We start from the raw sequence: 26,411 nt of genomic DNA, 5'->3' as shown, positions 1-26,411 counted from the left end.
GCCCACATCTCTTACAACCAAAGGGCAAAGTGGAAATAAAGAGAATGCATCATTCATTGAAAAGGGGTAGTTAGTAGCAGAGGGTTCAGATAAGGAAGCAAAAAGTTGGTTAGAAACACACAGATTATGGAAATGACCAACACTGACCAATCCATCATTGAATTACTCACATCAGAAGACCAAAAGATTATGGGAGATTGAAGGGTGCAGGGTGTATGTGTCCATCAAGATGGCCTTGAGTCGAAAAGAATTATTGATGCCTAAAACCTAATTGTTTTTTCAGTGATTTACGTATGAATACATGTCTTTACTTAAAGGTCAGCACCAATACCTGAAATATTCAGGGAGACCGTGCAGGGTAGAAAATTTCACTGGAGATTGAAATCAGGTGTGTGCTAGACATTTCCAAGGCTCTTGCATAAAACTCAAATCCAACAACTGAGGAGGAGCAATAAGCAGATAAAAGAAGTGATAATAGAAAGAATATTGTGCAAAACACCTGAATGAAACAGATGAATTCTAAGAGCATAGATAAAAATCATTATTTCATGAAAGGCAACAGTAACAATAGATATAAAATGGGGAACTACACTAGGGTAAAAACGTCACAGGCGATGAAATAAATTAATATATTTACTGAATATCATACTGATTAAATACTTAAGTGAAGGATTATAAAGAAATTATAAAAAAATTATAAAGAGAAATAAACAACAGAACTCTAATAGTTTAGGGCATCAAGTATGCCTTGCAGAATTTGGGTTGTAGAGTGTATCTGCTGTGTATCTGCAGTGTAACCCTCTGCTGTGAGGGTTTCTGAGCCTTTTTCAGGGTTGCTTTCCAACTTTGGTGTCTTCCTAATCCACCTAACTCTAATTTCAGGCTCCAAGAAGATATAGCATGCGCAGTCGCAATAACCCAGTAAACCATTTTGGCAGACTGGCTAAAACAGGTTGAGAGTAACTGATAGGTCTCAAACGCAGCAGTGAGTTAAGGGGATATCCCAAATTTATGAAGATTTCCCCTGGTGGAAAAGGAAGATGAGAGGAATTTGTTCCAATGACAATGAAGGCAGCCAAAGCAGGAGCTGTGGAGTGCTGTGAAGCAACTAAATTTAGATCTCCTGTTTTTGTTTTTACTAAAAGTGCCTCTGGTTGAATAATGTGATTAAAGAAGATCTTCCCCACCCATTGATGGGCCTGCCCATTGAGGGAAGGTTGATTAGGGGAATTGTTTTGTAGGAGGGTTCCAAGTACCTTTTGTTTTTCTATTGAGGCTCTGGGTCAGAGGGTTATGTCTTCTGGCTGAAACAAAGGTAAGAATACTCTGAGAGTGAGGTTTTTCTTTAGGGTTTAGTTTTTGTAAGAAGGTTTCAGTTCCAGATTAGGACTATGGGAGGCCACTTTAAGGAACCCTGACTCCCTCCCCACCTTCCCCCAAGCTTTGAAAACCCAGATGTCAGTGCTTCCTTCTCTGGTAACTCTGGTCGGACAGTTGGACCTGTCTGTTGAAATATGGTCAACAAAGAAAGTCATGCCTGCTTACTTTTTGATTCCTCTGCATTTTCTTTGAAGTTCAGGGTGTTGACTCCCCTGAACTAGGTGAATGATATACGTGCTCAGTTCAAGGAATGATACATGTGATGGATTAAAGTGATTGTTAACCCCTCAAAAGTTGCCGTTTCTTTTATGAATGCAGATCTAAGAACCTGTTGGGGTGCTTACTGATACAAGTGCTTAGAACAGACTTGCACAACTTGGCAGTAGGTACTGGCCAAAATCAAAATAGGCTAAACTTCTTCAGGCCACACATAATTTTTTAGCAGCTCACTTTCCAGGTAAAGGCATATTTAATGATTCAACTATTTTACAAATAAGACATCTTTTTAAAAAGTGAAGTTTCAATTAATATCAGTTAATTACACTTATCATTTAAGATTTTTATCATCAAATCAGATTAACATTAAAAAGATTACTTTGCTAACCAGCATACATTTTAATATATTTTTTGCAGGTTTTCATACTGTTTACATTTAGTTAATAGGATATAATACACTTCTTGTCAGCAATCAGTTTATCACATTCTGGAATTATGTTTGAAATCTTTCTTTAGAAATCTGAAAACTAACCTTAGTAGTCACCTCATTTTCTGAATTCACTTTCTTGAAAAACCATTATTCCCCACTAAGATTTTTCAACAATTTGAAAGCTTTAATTTTTTTTCACTGGTGTTCAGTTTTCTTAAATCAGGATGTTTTGATTCAAAATGGTAACAGAGATTGTATTCCTTTGGGACAGCTATTGCTTCTCAGCAAACGAGGCATAATATTTTGTCTCTCTTGTCAATAAGTAAGTGTCTATTTGTCCATTCTGGATTAAGAATTCTATGTTCTGATTCAATTTTCCATTTCCTTTTATCACCCATTTTACAAAGTCACCCCAAAATCTTTAATGTTAGAAGCAAAAAATCTCCACCCGAACTGCTCACGTACAAAGAAATAATGAACTGAGTGTCTGATGTTGCAGAGATCACCAGACACTCTTGTTACTTGGAGAGAGACCATATAGAAAAGGAGAGGAAGAAGCCCTTGTTGCCATTTATCACAAAGCAGGTATCATTTGTGTTGGTGCATGGCTGCACTCACTTTGTCCCTGTTCAGTGAAAACATAGCAAAAAGATACAACTCTTACTCCTCTCAGAGACAGACCAGAGAAAGTGAGCAGTGCAACCCACTCTCCAAGTTACATGGTGGACAAAAGAGTGACTAGTAGAAGGCAAGTTAAGCAGGGCATGCACAAAGCACTCATTACATCTTTACTTTCTTTTACATTCTCTCCATTTTTGCAGGCCACTCAAAATTCTTCAGCAGGTCACAAGCAGTCCACAAGTCATATGCTGTGTAGACCTGGCTTAGAGCTTGGTTAAATGTTGAAGATGCCAAGGTCATCCATTGAATCTCTAACTATCACCAATCATATTGACTCTGTCTGGACACTGGACTGTGATGATTGTGCAAGAGAGAATGAGGCTGATGATTTTTTGTAACTCTGCCTTACTTAAAATAACACAAATCAAAAGTTGTCACCTGTACTATTTTTAGTATTTTTACCTATCTGAAAGTCCTTTGGTGAGATGCAAGTGATGAAGCATCAGGTGTGGGTACACTGGGAGTTGTAGTCACAGATTTGCACACAGGCTGCCCAGGACATAAGATCATCTTCTTATTGGAAGTGACTGGGATTTGACTATCCCCTGGGTGTCTGAGTAGCCTTTTAAGGATTGTACTGCTCACCTTGTGGTATGAGAAAGTAGCTAGAAAAGGTGCCCTAAAAATTGTCTGCTTACTCAACCCTCATATGATTACTGCAGTAGGTGGGATCCTACCCACAAAAAAAGCACAAAAACTTCTGCAAAGATAATTCCACTCATCATCAGTATATGGAATGTATACACACTTATAGACAACACAGAATCCAGTAGATTTGAAAGATGAACAGTTCTTATTGTGAGAGAACTTAGCAGGTGTAACTTTCAAATGGCAATGCTGAGTAGCAACAATGCCAGAAAATGAAGGCCAGCTTACTGAAGTAGGACTGGATACATGTTTTTCTGCGGTGGCTGCAGTGAAGGGTAGTGCCATGAAGTATAGATTGTGTGACCAAAACTAATCTAGTCAACAAGCTTATATGCCTACCAAAAGGAATGAATGACATGCTCATGACAATGCAATTGCCATTTACAGGAAAATGCCATACCATAATCATCAGTGCTTGTGCTCCCATTGTGACAAACCCTAATGAGGTCAAAGAAAAATTTTATAAAGACCTGGAGACTCTTATCATCAATGTACCAAAAGAAGACAAACTTATAATTCTGGGTGACTTTAATGATAGTGTAGGCACATAGTACCAGACATGGCACTTAGTCCTTGGGAAGAATGGAGTTGGAAACAGCAATAGCAATGTTCACTTACTACTGAAGACTGGTGTATTTCATGACCTTCTCATCACTAATGTTGTCTTTTATTTGCCTAAAAACTATAAAACTTCCTGATGCACCCTCACAAGAAACACTGACATTTAAAAGACCCTGTAAGTATAAGGAGAAGACAGACAGGATGAGAGTGACAAAGACAATGCGTGGCACAGAGTTCTAGACTGATCATAGACTTATTCTGTCTAAGTTAAATGATTGCATTGAACAAAAGTGGCAGCCCCAAGACAAAATAACTATCAGAAGAATTAATGTCAACAGACGATCACTTCTCTGAGTGGTAATAGTTGGTTGCTAACTTGGAGGGAAAGTTGTCTATACACAGTTGGCAACAATGGAGCAGAAAAGAAGTGGGCAGCTTTCAGAGATTTAGTGTATAGAACTGCATTTGTTCATCTGGGTCAAAATACAAGACTGGTTTGATGAAAATGATGGGGAAATTCAGAAGCTGCTAAATGAAAAATGAGAATTCCACAGTTTACTGGCATGACAACTCATCCATCTCTAAAAAGGTCGCATTTAATTCCATCAAAAGTAAAGTACAAGTGATACTAAGAGAAATGCAGGATCCTTGGCTCAGTGAGAGGGGAGATGAAATTTAGTTTTATGCTGATAGTAACAATCCAAAGCAAACTTATGATGCCATCAAGGCTTTTTATGGGCCAAAGACCTATTGTGAATTCTGCCTACTCAGTGCTGATGGAGCCAATGATTAGTGATTAGGGCATGATGCTAGAGTGATGGGCTGAATGTTTCCATAGTGTTCTCAATAAACCTTCATCAGGATGCTGAAGCCACTGACCATTTACCTCAGGCTGAAGTCAATACTTACCTAGCTGACATCCAGTTGAAGAAGAGGTTTTGAATGTAATAGCCTCCTTTCACATGGCAAAGCATCTGGTGATGATTATATTCCCCCTGAGATTTACAAGATTTGGGGTCCATTGCTCACACAAATACTGACTGAAATATTTGGGAATATATGACCAAAGGAGGCTATCCCACAGGAGTTCAAGGGTGCTTTCATTGTTGATTTATATAAAGGTAAAAAAAAAAAATGATTGTCCTGTGACAATCATGGGGTGGAGGTAGAGTCCCTATCTTAATTATTATCAGCAAGATTCTTGCCAGAGTCTTCCTTAACTGGTTAATCCTTCACCTGGAAGAAGGTCATCTACCTGAAAGCCAGTGTGGCTTCAGAAAGGACCAAGGAATGGCCAATATGTTTTTTTGCTGTCTGACAACTCCAGGAGAAATACCAGGAACAGAACAGAGGTTTGTACACTATGTTTGTAGTACAAGGCTTTTGATACTGTCAGTCATGTGGGCTTATGGAACATTTTATCAAAATTTGGTTGCCCAGTTAACATTATCAGTATTGTATATCAATTTTACAATGACACATTTACCCAGGTTCTGGGTAATGAACAATGTTTTCATGCTTTCTCAGTCACCTATGGAGTGAGACTAGGCTGTGTGCTTCCATGCTTTTTAGCATAATCTTTTCAGCCATGTTGTCAAATGCCTTCAATGAGGACAAACACAGCATCAAGGTCAACTATCACACTGATGATTGTAAATTCTTCAACTTGAAAAGGCTACAAACCAAGAGTAAAGTGGAGAGAGTTTTGGTGCATGATTTTGTTTGTTTGTTTGCAGATGATTGTGCATTCAATGCAGCCTCTGAAGACTATATGAAACAAAGTATGGATCAATTTTCTGCTGCTTGTGCTAATTTTGGTCTAAGAATTAACACCTAGAAAACACAGGTAGTTCACCAGACAGCACTGCAACATCCATATGTAGAACCTTTGGTCATATAAAACGGTTTTGAATCCTGCGGATAAGTTCATTTACCTTGGCAGTATACTTTTCAGGTATGTACACATTGTTAATGAGTTTGACACATGCATTATCAGACTTATCTCAGTGTTTGGGAGGCTCCAAAGGAAAATATGGGATAGAAGAGGTTTTAGGCTGCCTACCAAAATGAAGGCCTCCAGATCCACTGTGCTCACCTCATTATTGTATGCCTGTGAAATGTGGACAATATATGAGTGCCATGCAAGGAAACTGAATCTCTTCCATTTGAACTGTCTTAAGAAGATTCTGAAGATCATCTGGCAGGATAAGATACCAGACACTGAAATCCTTTTTTTTTTTTTTTTTAACTAAACTGTCAAGCATTAGAACTCTACCACAGAGAATGCAACTTCAATGGGCTGGCCACATTGTTTGAATGCCAAACATATGCTTACCAAAAAGACTATTTTGTCAAGAACTCATACACAGCAAACTTTCACATGGTGGTCAGAAAAAGCAATGCAAGGATACTCTCAGGGACATGGGAGACATTGGCACAAAAATGCCCAGTATGTATACAGAATTGAAGTAGCTCAAAGATAATGTGAAATATGCAAATTTAGAGAATTCACCCCAAATATTCATATGGAATATTTATGCCTTCTCTATAGTAGAGCATTCCAAACTCATATTGGTCTGATCAGCCACAGTTGGACACAATGTAATTTCACTTTAAATATAGTGATGTCATTTTGGTCATCTTTGAGAATGAAGGAAAACAAGTGACAGAAGTTGAAAAACATAAAAAAAATTAACAAAGACAAAGAAGCTAAGAATCTGAATAAAATTTTGTAAAAGTCCGATATTTTGGATATCTGACCATTATTTAATTGGAAAAGCAATGCATTATATTTACTTCTCAGATGTATTAGCAACTTAAAAAACAGATGAAAAGGCGAGAGTTGAGTAGAAAGTTAGAAATGAAAGATAAAATAAATAAGAATAGAAAATAGAAACATAAAATGGTAAACAGGAAAGAGAGACCACAAGGGACTTAGTAAGGTTAAATTGCTCTAACTCCTACATGGGAAGATATACTTGTAACTCATAAGAGCTTTATCATTATGAAGGCAGTTAGAAGAGGTATATAAGAGGTCACAGGTGTAAGTTGAATTTGAAGGGATGATATCAAAAAAATAAAATTAAAGGGTGAGAGAAGAATGTACTGGGACAAAGGGAAAGGAAGAAGTAGAATGGGGTAAATTATCTCACATAAAAGAGCAAGAAGAAAGCTTTAACACTAGAAGGGAGGTGAGAAGGAGTATGAGGGAATAAATGAAACATAAGTTTCATTAGAATTGGCTCAAAGAGGGAATAACATAAATGCTTAATTGGGTGTATAAATCTATCTTACCCTACAAGGATATGATCAAAAGTGGAGGAGACAGAATGGAGGGTAGATGGGGAGTGGTGGTCAAAAGCCACCACTTTTGGTGGTGGTAATTTTGAGAAGAGACAGGATGAGAGAAGAGAGATAATAGAATAAATGCGAGAGGGTAGGATGGAGGGAAATACAGTTAACAATAGTAACTGTGAAAAAAAACTGAAGAAAGTTTCTCTGATAAAGGTCCCATTTCTCCAAGAAAGAAGGAACAGAGGCAAATTTATAAAAATAACAGCCATTCCCCAAAGTAAAAATAACCAAAAGGTGTGATCAGTTTTCAGATGAAGTAATCAAAGCAATCTATAGTCATAAAAAATAACTCACTATTAATTGAAGAAACACAAATTAAAACTATTATGAGATATTTACTCACACCTAGTAGACTGACTAATAGGACAGAAAAGGAAAGTGACTAGTATTGGAGGGAATGTAGGAAAAATGAGATACTGTTGTACAGTCAGTGAAGTTGTGAACTGATTCAAGCATTCTGTAGAATAATTTGAAACTACGCCCAAAGGGCTGTAAAATTATGCATACCCTTTCACCCAGAAATAAATATCACTACTAGGTCTATATCCCAAAAAGAAAAAGGAAAAGGACACATAGGTACAAGAATATTTATAGCAGCAGTTTCTTTGGGGCAAAGAATTAGAAATTGGGGTGGTGCCTATCAACTGGGGAACGGCCTGACAAATTTTGGCATGTAATTATGATTGAACACTATTATGCTATAAGAAATTATGAGCAGAATGCTCTTAAAAAAACCTGGAAAGACTCACTTGAGTTGATGGAAAGTGAAATGTACTGTGTACAAAGTAACAATGATATTGTATGATCAGCTACGAATGACTTAAATATTCTCAGTAGCACAATAATCTAAGACAGCTCTCAAGGACTCATGATGAAAAATGTTATCCATCCCTAGAGAAAAAAAAAACTGATGAGACTAAACATAGATTGAAACATACTTTTTTAACTTAAAAAAAATAATTAGTAATATCCCATGATCCAGGAATAGAACTGCTAAGCCCATACTACAAAATTATTTTTTCTTTCACAAAGAGAGGACAAATATGTGTACATTTGTTTATACCAGCCCTGCCTTTTGAAGCAAAAAATTAAAAATAGGAGGTACCCATCAACTGGAGAAGGGCTGGACAATTTGTGGTATATGCATGTAATCAACTTATGGCATTAATTAATTGAATTGCTCCATAAACAAATAAGAAGTGTTTTCAGAGAAACTTAGAAAATCTTGTAGGCACTAGTGCAAAGTGAAGCAACCAAAATCAAGAGAAAAATTTATATAATAACGAAAAACATGTTAAAGAGGATGTATTTTGAAAGACTTAAAATTCCTTTCAATTCATTTACCAACCATAGCACTAGGGGACTGTTAAAAAAGCTTGTTATTTCTGCTTTCTGACAAAAGTGATGAACTCAAGGTGTAGTATGAGATGTACATTTTTTTTCTGGTCATAACCACAATCTGAACTTATTTTCGTTGACCAGGACTTTTTAAAAAAGTACAAATACACAAACATTCACTTAGGTGGAAGATCTGGGAAGACAGAGGCTGATGCTACTATTGCCAAAAAGAAAGAAAGGAGCATAAAGAGGATCACTGAAGGCTTTTTTTCAAATGTATAGAAAAAACAGTAATAATTTCAGAACACAGCAGACAAACTAGACAGATTTCAGTGTAATATGTTCAATATGTGTGTGTGTGTATGTGTAAACTTCACATGAATAAATTTATGGTTTCAGGTGTAATCCCTTTTAAAGAATTTAACTTGGTAATGTTCATGGAGGAAAATCTATATACGCATACACATATATAAAGTGCATGTGTGTATATAGGTATGTATGTGTGTGTATATGTATGTATATTTGTGTATATATGCCTATATATGTATATGTGTTTATATATAATGTATATGTGTATATAGGTATGTACATATATATGTGTCTGTGTTTGTGTATATATGTATATATATTTGTATGTATATGTGTATGTATAATATCTTTCTTACAAGATGAGTGCAAACATGTAGTACTCTGTCCAGTTCCCTGAGACTATTCATGAATAGAGGTTCTCCATCCCCAGAACATTAGAATATATTTCCTTCTCTTCTTTTCTTCTTAATGATGTATGAATAAACAAGAGATATGGAGCATTATGTGGTATAAAATGGACAATTTTGACCCTATTTGATTAAAGAAGTTCATGTACAAATTAGACTGATATAGCCAAGATTAGAAGGAAAAGAGAAAATTTAGAAAATAGTTTTCCTAAATAGTCTCATATTAAGGTCTCATTTTTCAAATATATAAAGAACTCTGTCAAATTTATAAGAATAAGTCGTTCCTGAATTGGTAAGTGGTCAAGGGATATGAACAAGTAGTTTTTTGGTGAAGAAATCAACACTATATTGTCATATGAAAATGCTCTAAGTCATTATCAACGAGTAAAATGCAAATTAATACAACTCTGAGACATCATCTTACACCTATCAGATTGGTTAAAGTGATAGATGTCTTTCAATTGAGGAATGACTAAACAAGTAGTCAAGTTGTGGTCTGTGATTGTGGTGGAGTACCAGTGCACTATGAGAAATGATGAACTGATTGAAGAAATGATGAACTGATTGATTAAAAAACAGCAACAGTATGGAAAAACTTGGACATATAAAGAAAGATGTTATCTACCTCCAAAGAAAGAGCTCATAATTAGAAATATGTATGGTATGATTTTACATATGTGTATACATGTGTATATTTTTTAAGTTCATTTTTAATTGTAGCTTTCTCTAAGTTGGGATGGGGAGGGAGAGAGAAAAAAGTGAAGAGCAGAGAACAGAAGAAAACTTAGAAGGGAGCACAGAAAAACAGTGGTTTTGAAAATAGTATGAAATATTTACTACATAGTTTTTCTTACAAAAAGTGAAATATGAAATGGGCGTTCATGGTTTTAAAGTGAATCCTCTCTTTATATACTTTATGTGCATGGAAATGTTCTCTTCCTCCAACCAACCCCATCATTTTGTATTTGTTTAAAATTCATTTTTGAGAAAGCAAGGAGTGAGGTAATATGAAAATATTTCCCCAAACCACACATTCATGAAGATGAGAAATCCACAGAGGTGGTACATTACATATTTTTGGGGGGTTTTTTCAATGAATTGATTAGTTATGTTGACTTTTTTCTTTTCTTTTCTTTTTTGTCTTGATACAAGGTATTATTTCCTATGTGGAATAGCTCTCTAGGAATGAGAAAAGGAGGGATTTGGGGGGAAACTATGATGGTAAAAAAAGACCAATAACTTTTTAAAATATATAAATAAAAAAATTACAGTTTATCATTTTACCAACCTTACATCAAACTTCTCCAGCCACTAGCCTAGTGTCTGAAGTTCTTTGTTGTGGTCAGAGATCGTAAATATGTGAAAATAGGAAAAATATTGGAAGGTGTTTGGGACCTGTAGTTAATACAGTTTTTATTATTTAAATATTTTTTTCTATCCTGGAAAGGTCTCTGAACCTTTTCACAATTCCTTGAGGTCTGGGAGGAATGCTCTAGTTCTCCTAGCAATATGGACAACTCTGTAAATCCTTTCCCCCAGTTCTTTCCTTGGCTTCTTTGATCTTATCTGATCTAACTCTCCAGAAGGATTTTCTGGTCTCCCAGAGGGGGATTCTATTCCCAGGAGCATCTGGGTAGGATGAGATTTCTGAAACTTATTTGCTTTAGTTTTCCCTATTCCTTCTTCCAATTGGCTTCATTTCTATTAAACAATCTTCTGCCCAAGGGGAAAATCCCTTTTCAATGATAAGGGATATGTACAATCCACAGGAACATTCTGTCAATCACCTTTCTCTACTCAAAAAATAGAAATAAAAAAAGTTGCATCATCCAGGTTTGAGGATAAAGAAAAAATGGAAAGTAGATGATGATACTGGAAGGAGATATGTGTTCTGGTCTTCCTATCAAGATCACAATTAATATAATCCAATACCAGGAGAAATCAAATGAGATTTTATTTGCCAAGTATTTAGCACAATGCCTGGCACGCATTAGATGGTAGTTAAATGCTTATTCTCCTCACTTCTGCTTTCCCCTAAAAAGATAGAATGGCATAATGGAAAGAAAATTGGATTAGGAGACAAAAAAAAAAGTATAAGTCTAGACTGTGCCACTTATTAATCAAAGGTCCTTTAAAATCTCTTAACATGGATTTCCTCCTCTATAAAACAGCAACAATAATCATTCTACTTCCTAGTGTTAGAAGGAAAGCACTAGGAAAACTTAAGAAAATTTTTTAAATATTATATGTTATTATTACTCCTTGGTGAAATCTTTACTCTCTAATTAAATGGACAAATAAGGCATACTTATATGTATGGGGTCATGTGTGCACATATCTGTGTGCCATGTACTATATCATCTTTTTATCTGTACCTCCCAGTTTCCATATCTATTGTTTGGTGATGGTTGGTTGTCGTCCTTCCTTTTCAAAGAGGACCAAGATGACATCACCATGACAAAGTGAAGTTTCATTGTTTCTGATTGTGGCTGATCAGACCAATACGAGCTCAGAATGCTCTACCACAGGTTGAGCACAGATACTCCATATGAATTTTTGAGGTGGATACTCCAAATTTGTGCATCCTACATTTCCTTTGTGCTGTCTCAGTTCTGCTTTGCTCATAGAGCACAGCACCCTTTCTGATGTGGGCACGCCATGCTGAGCGGTCCTGTGCCAGTGTCTCCCATGTTGCACAAGTCAAATCCAAAGCTCTTGAGAGACCTTGAGGCTATCACTTCTGACCACCATGTGATTGCCTGCCCCATGTGAGTTCTCCATAAAAGTCTCTTTGGCAAGCATATATTTTGCATTTGAACAATGTGGCCAGCCCATCAGAGTTGTGCTCTCTGAAGCATAGTTTGAATTCTTGACAGTTCAGCACAAGCAAGGACTTCAGTATCTGGTACTTTATCCTGCCAGGTGATCCTCAGAATCTTCCTAAGACAGTTCAAATGGAAACAGTTCAGTTTCCTGGCATGGCTCTGGTAGACTGTCCATGTTTCACAGGCATATAGAAATGAGGTCAGCACAACGGCTCTGTAGATATTCCGTTTGGTAGTCAGTCTAAGATCTCTTCTCTCCCAAACTTTCCTTTGGGGCCTCCCAAACACTGAGCTAACTCTGGCAATGTGTACATCAACCTCATTGTCAATGTGTATATCCCTGGAAAGTCCAAGGTAAGTGAACTTATCCACAGCATTCAAAGCTTCTCTGTTTGTTGTAACTGATGGTTCCATGTACAGAAGGTGTGGTGGTGGCTGATGGAGCACCTGTGTTTTTTTGGCGTTAATTGTAAGGCCAAAATTAGCACAGGCAGCAGAGAATTGATCTATACTTTGTTGCACTTCATCTTCAGAAGCTGCACTGAGTGCACAATCATCTGCAAACAGAAAATCATGCACCAACACTCCCTCCACTTTGGTCTTGGCTTGTAGCTTTTTCAAATTGAAGAACTTACCATCAGCACGATAGTTTATCTTGATACCATGTTCATCCTCATTGAAAGCATTTGACAACATTGCTGAAAACATCATGTGACAAAGCATAGGAGCAAGCACACAGCCCTGTTTCATTCCATTGGTGACTGGGAAGGCATGAGAGCATTGTCCACTATCCAAAACCCGGGAAAACATGCCATCATGAAATTGACCTACAATATTGATGAGTTTCTCTGAGCAGCCAAATTTTGACATAATTTTCCATAAGCCCTCAAACATTGTGTACAGACATCTGTTCTGCTCCTGGCATTTCTCCTGGAGTTGTTGGGCAGCAAACATTATATTGACTATTCCTTGCCCCTTTCTGAAGCCTCACTGACTCTCAGGTATATGACCATCTTGCAGGTGAAGAATCAGCCTATTAAGGAGGACTCTTTTTGATAGCAATGACTAAGAGAGAGAACCCCCTGTGATTGTTGTGGGACATTGTATTTCCTTTACCTTTATAGAGATGAACATTGGAGGCATCCTTGAACTCCTGGGGGATAACTTCCTTTTGCCATGTAACCTAGAAAATTTCAATCTGATTTTGTATAAGCAATGGTCCCATGATCTTGTAAATCTCAGCTGAAATAGAATCAGCAGCAGGTGCTTTGCCACATGAAAGGAGCCTAATGGCCCTCAAAACCCCTTTTTCAGTTGGAAGTTCAGCATTGATTGATGATGGTCTGTTGAGAACACTATGGAAGTGTTCAGCCTATCTCTCTAGGATCATATCCTTATCACTAATCAATGTGGCTCCATCAGCACTGAGTAATTATGATATACTCTAGGTAACTCTAGCTCCATAGTGAACGTGGTCAACCTATACACCTCACCTGCACCTCAGTGAGAAGCATAAGAATTTTGTTTTCCCCTTGCCATGAAATGGAGCACTATTATACTTTTCTGCCAGACTTGTGAATATGGGGAGTGAATAAATGTCAATGTGACAAATAGTGAAGAACAACCAAGCTACAAATGTTCATGGTTATGGCACAGTTAGGAGACTGGAAGAGAGAAGTAGAGGTAAACAGAGGAAATAGACATCCCTAGACACAGTTTTGAGTCTTCACTAAAGTTTTCAGCCCCAGAACCATCTAGGAGACCCTCAAGTTACAGAGAAAAGATGTCTTTTAGCATGAGAATTTTGAGACATTTGAGTATCCCAAAACTCTGGCAGGGAAAGTACTTACACTATTCATTTAGGACATCTAGTTCTTCTTGCAGTATGAACAACTCTCTAAATCCTTGTCCTCAGTTCTTTCCTTTGGCTCTGGATCTGATCTAACTCTCCTAAAGAATTTCCTGGTTTCCCAGAGGAAAATTCTATTCCCTGGAAATTCTGTGTGGGGTAGGATTTCTGAAACTTATTTGCTGTAGTTTTCCCTGTTCCTTCTTCTGATTGGCTTCAGCCCCATTAAGCAAGTGTCTGCCCAAGGTGAAATTCTAATACCATTTTTATTATTTAAATATTTGTGTCTGTCCTGGCAGATCCTTTTAGCACTGAAACTCACCTTTTCATTTCCCACCAGATTATGCTTCTTGGAATTTCAGTATTATGCTTCCAGGCCAATTATCTCCTCCACTCCATTCCTTTTTCAACTTCCTTTTCTATACAGTCTTCTCCATTAGAATGTAAGCTCCTTGAGGGCATAGCCTTTCTGTTTGTATTTGTATTATCCGCCCTCATGGGACCTGAAATTTAACAAGTTCTTAATACATGTTTAATGAACAATTATCCTAAAAAATATTGTTTCAGTTGTATTCTTTGTCCAAGTCTGTTATCACTATGGTGAACAAATAAAAATCTGGACTATTAAAATTATGGAGCTTCCTAGTGATGTGAGTGGAGACAGAAGAGCTAAGAGACTTAAAGTGAAGCTGAATTGAATTCAGTTCTCTCTATCCATCGTCTCCCCACTATTTTCTTCTAGATCTAAGATCTTCTAGATCCCAAGTCTTCCATGAGGTCTTCTTCTTACTCTATGTCATTCTCATTCTAATTTCTTCCATCTCTTAACTATAGAATGCCTCACATAATTTATCAGGTAATCATAGTTTAGTATTGTTCTTCAGTTTATATAAATATAGGTCTATATATATATATATATTATATATATATATACACACACATATGTGTGTTTCCCCATTTTCACTAAGTTATCCATGAGACTACTTTTTTCATGTTTTTATATGATCATTGAATACATAATAAGATTCTATAAGTATTTTATAATTTAATAACAGCTAAGGGCAGCTAGGTGGTACAGTGGATAGAGTGCCAGATCTGGGGTCAGAAAGACTCCTCATCGTGAGTTCAAATCTGGCCCCAGACATTTACTAGCTGTGTGACCCTGGGAAAGTCAATTAACCTCATTTGCCTCAGTTTCCTCATCTATAAAATGAACTGGAGAAGGAAATGGTAAAAACACTCTAATGACTTTACTAAGAAAACCCCAAATGGGGTGGCAAAGAGTCATACATAACTGAAAGTGACTGAACATCAATTCTTGTAATTGTTCCTGAGTGGAAAGCTTATTGGATATAGGTATCTGAGACAAAAAGCTCCTAATTCAAGTCAGTTAAGTTCATTTCAGTTCAACAAACATTTAAGACACACCAGTTCTGTTCCAACCACGGTGGTCCATGCAGAGGATAGAAATGTAAAAATGAAGCCATTTGTAAGTTTAAGAAACTTATAGGGGGAGGGACAGAAAGTACACATATAAGTAAATGATAAACTTGTACATAGTAATTATTAAGCAATTGGAGAAGTACCAATGACTGAAGGCATAAAAGGGAAAAAAAAGACCTCTTCTAGGATACAGAATTTAAATTGACATTTATAAGTGTTAGAGATGGATTTGACAAGCAAAAAGGTATCAAGAAAAATTTGTTAAAACAGAGTTTAGAGGAATTAAATGCTTTGGCCAAGGTGAACTCTACCCTTCTTCAGAAAGGGAGAGAGAGAGTGAGATATGGAAATGAGGGCATTTTATAAAATTCGCTCAGGACAGATCCTTACATCAGTGGACAGATTGGTCTGTTCTCTTTCAGTTCACAATCTTTTGACCAACTCATTGTACCTCATTAAAAAGAGCAGTTGGATCTTCTCCTTTCTGATAGACTTTCCCTCAAACAGCTTGTCAAGACTCTGCACAAGTTTCTGACCTTCTTCACCTGACTCTACTAAGTCACAGACTAACTTTCCCCACTGGAAGTTTTGGCGTTGTGGAAATGAAACTTTCCTTTGTTTCCCACAGTAAGGGTATATCAGAGTTTTCAAAAGCAAGTGAGGAGAGTCTATATAAAGGTATAATGTAGGAGATGTGATGCTGGATATGTAGAATAAATAGGCCAGGTTGGATGGAATAAACCATTAATGAAGTGAAATATGTTGCAGGTAATCTGCAAAGATAGGTTGTAGCCAGACCATGAAAGTAGTAAGTAGAAAGGTGATCCCAAGAATGGAGGGCTTCTAGTGTTAGCCCACACTGTGATTAGGTATTTAAGTAAGAAGGTGTTTGCAAGAATGGCAGATTTCTGGTTTGGGCCCTAAACTGAGGTTATAGCCTTTTTGAGGGACACATAGATTTTCCTACCTGCAGAATTGTTTCTAACAATGACTTCAGGAATAACTAAGAGTTTCAATGGGAGTCTTGAGAATTAGAGTTCTTTGGAGATTGAGTGTGTTATAAAGAATTTTCTATATACAGAAGCTCTTATATATGATGGCCATCTTTCATCCATGTTGGCTCCAGAAAGCAAAGAGAGGATATTCTGATTACTTGGACAGGTTCTGAAAACTATTATAAAAGTCCATCACATCTTCAGTATGTGACAAAGCTTGAAGGGTAGGTACTAAGGAAGCTATATAAGTAACCCATCTCTCTAAGTACTCCATCTCTGTGGACAAACAAAATAGCACACAGTATGCTGTAGTGGGAAAACAAAACAAAACAAAACAATGAGGAATTTTATTTTAGGAACTGTCTTTGACTCTTAGCTCTCCTGGCTACTACCAATATGTGATTTTTACCTGACTAGGCCTCAGTTTCCACATCTGCAAGAAGAAAAAAAAAGTTCTAATATTTCTTACTTCTTTAATTTTTATAATACTATAGCTTCACCCAGATCCATAAAGTTTCAGGTATATTTGTCCATCAGGCATAGCTTTCTAGCTGTTACTCAAACTTTTCCTCAATTTCTTATGTTGGAAGAGCCCTGAAAAAGTCTACGAAGATAAATTCAAAGTACTTGATATTTCCTAAGTTGGGAGTTTGAAGAGATCATTTTCTTTTTAAAATAACTTTAGTGACTTTATTTTCTTTTAGTATAATTTGATTAGGACTTGTCAATTTTATAAGAATTGTGACAAGATTCTTGCTGATCAATTGGAATGCAAGTTGCATTGTTTATAATGGAGTTTCTTTCCTTGCAAATCTACTAAACATTGCCCTGATTTATCAGCTCTATAAATCTTGAAAATGATGCCTTCATAAAGATGTTGCTCTTAATCAGTGACTGAAAACCTGTCCAAAAATTCATTGCAATCTCTTACTGCTCTTCAGCTCACAGTCACATTACTCTCCCTTCCAAAGTTATGGACCAAGCTTCAGGCTGTCATTAAAGACTGACAGCAATGCTGGTGCTTTGCAAGTTGATGCTTCCTAGGCAGTCAACACTGAATCTTGCTCTATTGCCATTGATTCTTACAAGTGTTGATGCCATCAAATCACATCAAAGTGTTATGGTCCATTCCATTGTTAATATATATTTCTTCTTCTGAAGCCCTTGAAATTTTATTGAGGTTTTTGTCAAGCATTTCCAGAAGGCAGGAAATTGACTTAGGATGATTCACATTATTCTAAAGTATCCACAGCTAAGACAGGATTTTTCCCATTATATTTAAAATGATTCACCATTCTTTAAAAAAAAAAACAAAACAACAACCTTTTCTGAAGGAGAAAGAAAGGAGAGCAGAAGAAAAAATGAGAAGAGAAAAGAAAAAGAGACTTGTTGATATTATTTTATTTCTGCCTAATTATTTACTGTGGCAGTAGCATTCCCAAGGGTCTGTGAATTTATCCCGGGCATTTTGTGGCAGCCATGTTCTGAGCTCAAAGGACAAATATTCACACACATATACACACACTGAGCATATGATTATAGACTGAGGCTATGAGCCCTACAGATATTTTAGGTTTTGTTTGTTGAGTTCCTGTTTTGTCTTTTTTTTTGAAGGGAGTTGATTTGTAAGATCTGAATTTCTGGGGAAATAATATCATCATGAAGAAACACATCTGTTATTTCATTTCATTGCTTATATGAGGATAATAAAGGTTATTGTGGCATACTGGTGTATTTATGCCCAGAAACCACACACCTTACACTCTTTTTACCATTGCAGCTGTTCCTTCATATCTTTATGCCATCTGGTAGGGAGGCATAACAGCAAAGAGTCTAACGACCTGTTAATACAGATCTCAGAGGTATTATAGTGATTTTGCTGCCTTAAACCACAAACATACATTCACATGTGTTAGTGACAATGACAGGTAGCTTAAACATACATCTATGCTTGTAAAATGTCTATGAGTGGTATCCCAAAAACTTAGCAAGTGGTGAATGCTGGATTTAAAAAAAATGCACACACACATGACTGACATGGTGGCAAATTGTTCTCTAGCTCTGTAGAGGACATGTATGCATTCCTTAGTTAGCCAGTAAATTGGTGGGAAATTGTGGGAAATAGGTGAGAAATTGGGTAGACTGCTAGACTTGGAGTTGTGAAGACAAGTTTAAATCCTAATTACTAACTATGGCAGTCTGGAGAAGTCACTTAACCTCTCAGTCTCAATTTCTTCATATTTTGTTTGCTGGTGGAGGATTGGCTGGGCAGTGATAATGATGTGAAGAAAGAAAAAAAGGCAGTGAAACATGCACACACAGAAAGAAAAGAACAGAGGAAATTCATTCAGGGCACATAGAAACAGGACAGTTTTGCTACTAGTGTGAAAGCAGTTGGATATCTCACCCTGTTCCTCATTTTAGACACATAAGAAAGCATTATAAATGGAAGCCTTTGGAATACTATGAAAAGGAAACTTTTATCATCTACTTTCTACTCTATGAATTCCAGATTAGTTTCTTTCTTTTTACGACTTTATTCAGGAAGACAGTGTAAGATTTCCTTGATTGATTCATACATAGGTGGAGACCTCTTTCCCAAAACACTAAACAAATTAGGATAATCATAAAGAAGAATTGATTGGGAAGGAAAGTTGAGTGTTTGAAGGCAATGGTCATAAAAAGATAATTTTTTTTTGGTTTGTTTTTTAGAAAATGATTCTTCAAGGCTGTGCAGAAAAGATGAAGAGAATTCTGTTGGATAAAGCAAAATATTAATATTTACTTTATCTTGAGCTGTGTGATCTATTTTTTGTTATGTTGTAAAATTTTACTTGTTTGATATTCTTCTAAAAGTTACTTCAAAATGTCTTATGTTGAAGATATATCTGAAGGAATGATGAAGCCCTAAATCTGGGAATTCTCTAAACAGAACAATTCTTGCATTATAATTAACAAATCATTTGAATCAATATTAACAGCATTAAATTAACCAAATTATTTCTGACAGACATGCCTACAAGGTAGAGCATAATATTACTATTTTCTTTAATAATACCACATTAATATTAACATACACTTAAAAACTTTATGTAGCAGAAATTCAGTTTCATATACAATTCTTGTTTTTGTTCTTTATGTATTGGGGAAGGGAAAGAAAAAAAAACTATAAGCATTATTATAATATCTACTATATATTTTCCCTCCCTCCCTCCCTCCCTCCCTTCCTTCCTTCCTTCCTTCCTTCCTTCCTTCCTTCCTTCCTTCCTTCCTTCCTTCCTTCCTTCCTTCCTTCCTTTCCTTCTTTCAATGCCGAAGTTCATAATGAAAAAAATGTAAATTAAAAAGGATAAAAATGTATGGATAGAATCTGTAAGAAAATGTACCAACACCAATGAAATCATAGATCTATTGAAGTATGAATGTAGGCATTTTAAATAATACACAATCTTTTTTCAGTTTATAGTCGTATGATAACTAATCTGGTAAATAAAAAGAAAACTGAGACTCAGAGAGTTTCAGCGAATTGCCCAAGGTGCTACATTTAACAAGACCACAGAATCTGAACCCTGGTTACTGACTCTTTAACCACTTTTCTTTCTATTTTCCCTTACTGCCATATTGTTCTGCCTGCAAGAAGACCTTTTCCATAACCCATTATCAGGACAGATCAAAGGAGGAAAGCACTCTCACCCAGAATGGTACAATTTCTCCTCTCTGCCTTGGTCTCCTTATACTCTTCAATTCCATTCCTTCCTCCGGGTAATTGCAATGTTAGCTTTAACTGACAACTGTTACTTAACAAGCTATAAACTAAGACAGTTTCTGCTTAGCACAAAACGAAGTTGGTTAACTGCCAGTTATTACTATGTTACCATAATTAATACATATAAGCCAATTAAATAATTAAGGTCTTAAAGAGGTTTGTTTCTGTCTGAATTATTCAGTTAGAGTGTACACATGTGTGCGGAGAATTTAAAACAATCTATATTAATGGTGGTGTGTCAATCATGTTTTGCTGTGATCACATTTCAGAAAGAATATGATGAAGGTTTTTGTTTTGTTGCTTTGGGATTTTCTTGCCTGTGTAGACATGGCCTCTGATTTCTAACCACGAAACAAATCACATTATTTTAAGTTGCCCTCCCAGTGGAAAGAGGGCTTTTACAGCTATGAAAGACTGACTTATTTTTAATGCATGATTCTAGCATTTATTTTTGCCTGAAGATTTTGGTAATATGCATTTTTTATAAGTCATATAAAGTAAATATGTTATTGATATTTACCTTGGTCACTTTTGAAGACTCACTGATAAAAATGTTAAATGTTATGATGAATGAAAAAAGGAGATAGAGAAAGATTTGACATTCAATCTTCTTTCCCTTTGACAACTGTTGAAATAAATATGTAAGTTTCTTTGCTTGGGCAAAATAAGTATTTTTTTTTCTTTTCTGATGTATCAAAACTTCGATAAATGTGTAATCTTTAGTCAGAGGATTAAAGTTTGAATTCTAGTTCTGCCATCTCACCCTTTTGTGACCTTGGGTAGGTTTTTCACATTTCTGGAAATCAGTTTCTTTATCCATAAAATGGGAATGAGAGGGAGTTGGAACAGGTGAATTTTCATCTATAATCTTATGGATCTCATTAGTGTGGATACTCCTTTTCATGGTGCTGATCACAACTCAAATATATTTTCATTTAAGTCATGTTGATTTGCTGTTTGTTGTTCAGTTGCTTCAGTAGTGTCTGAATCTTAGTGACCCTACTTGGGATTTTCTTAGCAAAGATACTGGAACAGTTTGTCATTTCCTTTTCTAGTTCATTTTTACGGATGAGGAAACTGAGACAAACAGGGTTAAAGGATTTGCCCAGGGTCACACAACTGTGAAGTAACTGAGGACAGATTGGAACTCAGGAAGATGAGTTTTCCTGACTCCAGAGCTGCCACTCTATCCACCCTGTCACCTAGCTGCCTGGAACTCTTGTCTATGACTTTCGTAAATTATTCTGGAGGATTTGCCCAATGTACGCTGGAACTATTGAATTTTTATGAATACTAGTGTAGCATTTAGGTTCTCTGCCTACTATTGCTTGCTTTCACTACATGGTCATTCTACAGCCTTTTCCATTCATCAATTGCTTATGTTTTTATACAATTTAAATTAATTAATCAACAGGTTTTTTTTATGCCCCTACATACATATGACAGCAGTATGATTGGTGGTGCAGATAAAAAGAAAATGGAACCATTAATACATTCAGGGAGCCTACAGTCTATCCAGAGAAACATGAAGTACACATAAGAATATAGCCCCATTCATCTGTAGACTTAATGGAAGTGTATGCCTGTTGCTGTTTGTTTGTTTTCCCCCTAGAAAGAAGGAGACGCTGAAGGATTATGGGAGAAGCATGCTGAGCAGGACTTGAGAAGCTCCTCATAAGAGTGTCCACATACAAATGAGATAGCATGTAATGGGCTATGTAAATATTAATGTTTTATGTAAATGTTAATTGCTCATACACCACCATGCAGACCAATATCACTGCTATCACTGCTGCTGCTTCTGCTACTGCTACTGCTACTGCTGCATGTAATTTCATAGAGGATCTAGTTTTTGGAGGTATCAGGAAAGGTTTTATGTAGTTGATCAGGCACAAAGTGATTTAATTCCAAAAGGTAGAAGTGAGGGGATATTTATCTCATGTATAAGGCTGACCACGCAAAGGTAAAGAGATAGAATATGGAACATGATGAGTGAAGAATAACAAGAAAATAGGGTTTTTTGGTTTGGTTTTTTAATCTTTTTTTACATATTACGACCTACTTACACATGCTATATGTCTTCATTGCCCTGTAAGTTTGATCCTACTTAGATTCTATTGGTACCATAATACAAAACCATACAAAATAACTGGAGAATTGGATAGCAAAAGAAATAGTCATTTCTTTCAAGGGATAATGGTGTGAAATCACTGAAAGTATTACACTAATACAATAGTAGACCCAACTTTATTATTCAGGTATACAAGATATATGTACTGAAAGACTCCCTAAATGAAGACCCAGCTAGCTGAGTTACTCTTCCCCTCCTCTCCTCTCCCTTCCCCTCCCCTTTCTTCCTCTTCCCTCCCTTCTCCTCCCTTCCTCTCCCTTCCCTTTCTTCTTTCTTGTCTCCCCTAAAGCCTTGGACCCCATGTACTCTGAAGTCCATGGATAGAACAGCAAAGGGTCCCTGACCAACCTCCACTCAATGGCTCGTTTTGGACCCTCTTGGCTTAAAGTGAATGTTGTCTCTTCCAAACAATAACTCTGAGGCTCCTGATCCTCCCAGAGTGATTTATCTATTTAATTTCTCTTTTCTATTAAAGGGGCCATCCCTGACTATCTTTTAAAGAAGCCTATTCACTGAATGGGCATTACCTCATTTTAAGTAAGTACCTCAAAGACCTTAGCCTAAAAGACCAAGGTCTCCCTTTGCATCCTGGGTCATCTCCAGTCATCCTGAAGAATATCTGGTCACTGGACCCAGATGGCTTAGAGTTGAAAGTGAGGCTGGTGACCTTGCACAGCCCTCCCTCACTCAAAACAAAGTCAAGTGTAAGTTATATCATCATTTCTCTGATGTCATGGTCCTCTTTGAAAATGAAGGATAAACACCACAACTGATAGACTAAATCCATGGACTTATTTTGCAAACGTATGTATAATCTTGGCAATTTCTCTGTAATTTTCCTCATGTGAATTGTGGGAACAATTACTTTTGAGTGGTTGATGATCTCACAGAGAACAACATGCAGTGTTTTTGTGGTTAATACAATTACCACAATTGCATGCCAAAGGGTTAGAAAGTCATTAGTATAAATAAAATTTGAGCTAACAAAATTATTGTTAAAATTTTAGAGGGACTGGTTGACAGTTTCCTATCCATATTTAAATAGAATGCATTGTACAATGTTTAAAATCAATCAGCAAGCATTTATTAAGCACATAATATGTTCCAGGCCCTGCACTAAGTGCTCGAGATGCAAATACAATGAAATAATCTCTACTCACAAAGAGCTTACATAATAGCTCATACTTAATGATTAATTCATTTCTTTATTCCATGGACAAGTAGCCACCTGAGACAGATGGTATGCATTCTTCTTTACAATGAACTCATTCCAGCTTCTGTATTCTAAAAGTTGTCTTAAAATTCACAGTGAATTTTTTAAATTCTAATTTATTTACTTATTTTGAGTTTTCACCATTCATTTCCACAAGATTTTGAGTTCCAAATATTCTCCCCACCTCTCCCCTCCTTATACCTCAGGAAAGCATGCATTCTGACTAAATCTTTCCCCAATCTGCCCTCCCTTTTATCACACCCCTCCCTTATCCCCATTCCCCTCTGTTTTCTTGGAGGACAAAATAGATTTCTATACCCCATTGCCTGTATATCTTATTCCCCAGTTGCATATAAAAACAATTTTGAGCATTCATTTTTACTTTTTTTTTTTACTTTTTAAGTCATAAATACATTTATTTTAAAACAGCTTCTTGGAATAAAAATAATTTTACCATTTATAAAGACAAAAGCAAATTTGCATGCTAATGAGATGATGTGCTTGTTTATTCTTATATAAATAATTAAATATTGGCAGAAAATTTGATACTGCAGGTTGTAGAGCACCTGCAAAGATTCTCAGAGTTTGTTGATATTTAGATTTTATAATCATCAATCCTGAGAAAATCACTTTGCATAAATAAGTAGTACAAAATGGCCTAAGTATTTTTTGGGCCATTTCAGAAATTGTTGGAAATTCTGCCCTAATACCAAGCCAAAATTCATTTAATGATTTCTTAAGGAACGTATTTTAAACCTGTGTCACTTCATAACTCAGAAAATTCTTGTACTTTTAATGGCAGATGGTTGTGATTTTGAGTGAGTATGGTTTGCAAACCCTATTTAGTTTTTTTAATATCTTTTTTAAAATTTTATTTGTTTTCAGTGTTCTACAATCACTTCCATATATCTTAAGTTTTTTTCCCCTCCCTTCCACCTACCTCTCCACTCCCCCCCAAGATGGCATGCAATTTTGCATAGGTTCTACACATACATTCCTAATAAATACATTTTCACTTTAGTCATGTTGCATAGGAGAATTAAAATGAATGGAAAAATCATAAAACAAACCAAAACATAATACAAAAGAAAGTGATTTACTTCATACTACGATTGAATTCCATAGTTCTTTCTCTGGATGTAGAAAGCATTTTGCCTTAAGACCACTGGAAATTTTTTTAATTCTTTCCATTGCAATGAAGTACTAAGTCTACCAGAAAAATTTCTCACACACTGTGGTTGCTGCTATGTACAAAGTTTCCCTGTTTCTACTCCTTTCACTGAGCATCAGTTCATATAAGTCTTTCCAGACCTCTCTGATGTCTTCCTGTTCATCATTTCTCATAGCACAATAGTGTTCTATTACATTCATATACCGCAATTTATTCAGCCATTCCCCAATTGATGGGCATCCACTTGATTTCCAGGTTTGGCTACCACAAAGATATCTTTAATTTCTTCCTCTGGAAACTGCCTGTTCATGTCCTTTGCCCATTTATCTACTGGAGAATGACTTGTATTTTTGTAAATTTGATTCAGTTCTCTAAACATTGAGGAATTAGACCTTTATTACCGACACTATTTATACAAACTCCTTCCCAGTTTTCTGCTTCCCTCCTAATCTTGGTTGCATTGGGTTTGATTGTGCAAAAACTTTTCAATTTAATGTAATCAAAATTATCCATTTTGCACTTCATAATACTTTCTATCTCTTGTTTACTCAAAAATTCTTCCCTTCTCCATAAATCTGATAAATACACTATTCCTTGCTCTAGGGATTTGTTTATAGTTCAATTTTATACCTTTATCATGTACCCATTTGAACTTTATTCTTGAGTATGGTGTCAGGCATTGGTTTATGCCTAGTTTCCTCCACACTGTTATCCAGTTTTCCCAGCAATTTATGTCAAACAATGAGTTCTTATCCCAGAATCTGGGATCCTTGAGTTTATCAAACAGTAGATTGCGATATTCATTGACTACTGCCTCTTGAGTACCTAACCTATTCCACTGGTCTATCCTTCTGTTTCTTAGGCAGTAGCAAGTCATTTTGATAATTGTTGCTTTACAATACAATCTAAGATCTGGTAGCGCTAAGCCACCTTCCCTAGCTTTTCTTGTTATTAGCTACCTTGTTATTTTGGACCTTTTGTTCTTCCAGATGAATTCTGATATTATTTTTTCTAGCTCTAGAAAGTAATTATCTGACAATTTGATTGGTATGGTACTTACCATTCATTTTTAAAACTTTAAACTCCAGCTTCTCTCCCTCCCTCCCTCCCTGCCCATTCCCACTGAGAAGGCAAGCAATTCAATATAGGTTATACATGTGTAGTTGTGCAAAAGACTTCCATAAAAGTCATGTTGTAGAAGACTAACCATATTTCCCTTTATCCTATCCTGCCCCCCATTTATTCTATTCTCTCTTTTGACCCTATCCATCCTCAAAAGTATTTACTTCTAATTATGCTCTCCTTCCATTTGCCCTCCCTTGTATAATCCCCCCTTTATACACTTCTCCCTTACTTTTCTGTAGTATAAGATAGATTTTCATAGCAAATTGAGTATGCATGTTATTTCATCCTTAAAGCAAATGTGTTGAGAGTAAGGTTCCCATTTTCCCTCTCACCTCCCCTCTCTTTCCTTCTATTGAAAAAAAGCTTTTTTGTGCTTCTTTTATGAGAGATATTTTGGCCCATTCTATTTTTTCCCTTTCTCCTCCCAATATATTTCTCTCTCATCCTTTAATTTTATTTTTTAGATATCATCCCTTCCTATTCAAGTCACCCTGTGCCCTCTGTCTATATGTATATAATCCCTCCAACTACTCTAATACTGAGAAAAGTCTCAAGAGTTATAAATATTA

This window comes from Notamacropus eugenii, chromosome 2 (genome assembly GCF_028372415.1).
Source record: "Notamacropus eugenii isolate mMacEug1 chromosome 2, mMacEug1.pri_v2, whole genome shotgun sequence".
In the NCBI taxonomy this organism is placed as follows: Eukaryota; Metazoa; Chordata; class Mammalia; order Diprotodontia; family Macropodidae; genus Notamacropus; species Notamacropus eugenii.
The sequence above is the reverse complement of the archived record's forward strand: the minus strand, read 5'-3'. Positions refer to the sequence as shown.